Consider the following 840-nt stretch of genomic DNA (forward strand, 5'->3'; position numbering starts at 1 on the left):
CGTGATAAAAAAAAATCAAAATAACAAACGCGCCATCAGAGTAAGGCGTTTAATCTGAGCCGTGCCCCTCCCGCCCTACACTGCTTACGTCGCACCACTTTTCCACTCCTCCTAGTAACACTCACGCTTCCACGACTCACGTTTGCCTGAATAAAATCGTCTGGCGTTAGAATAGAGTGCCAGAGCTGTCCCAGTCATGATTTAACCCCAGCCACCCGAGGACGTCATGTATGCTGTATTCTACCAACAAATTATTTCATTCTGGTTCGGAGACTATTCAAAATGGAGGAGTAGGGTAGACCTTCATTATCCCTTTAATAATATGGATAAAATCGTCTCTTAGGGAAAAAAAGGTTACCTGATTCAACACCTACCAAGATATCGCTCCTTTCAACGGTGTGTCAATCGGTGAAAGCATATTTTGATATCAATGTAGCCTAATTATTTTCTTTTTCATTCGTTAATGTATATATATATATATATATATATATATATATATATATATATGTCAGGACTACATTATAATTACAAATCATAATAGATAGATAGATAAATAGATAGATAGACAGCCCTCGGCGAGCCTGGGAAAAGGAAATGAGGTTGCAAGTTACACTGAGGAAAGCTGACGACAGCGGCCAGTAAGGAGATGATGCAGTTAGCTGTCAGCAGTCCTCTCGTGAACAAAGACCTGGTGACCACACGCACATATACACACATACTCACACACAGGCTTCTTAAAACTTTCCATCCACGAGGAACACACGTGATACGTCTCCTGTTTCACCAGAATTTAGGAAAGAAAGCTTAGAAGGAGACAGGCCTCAGAGGAGACAGGTCACG

This window comes from Coenobita brevimanus, chromosome 71, assembly GCF_032717465.1.
Source record: "Coenobita brevimanus isolate Jiangsu-jjx chromosome 71, ASM3271746v2, whole genome shotgun sequence".
Classification (NCBI taxonomy): domain Eukaryota; kingdom Metazoa; phylum Arthropoda; class Malacostraca; order Decapoda; family Coenobitidae; genus Coenobita; species Coenobita brevimanus.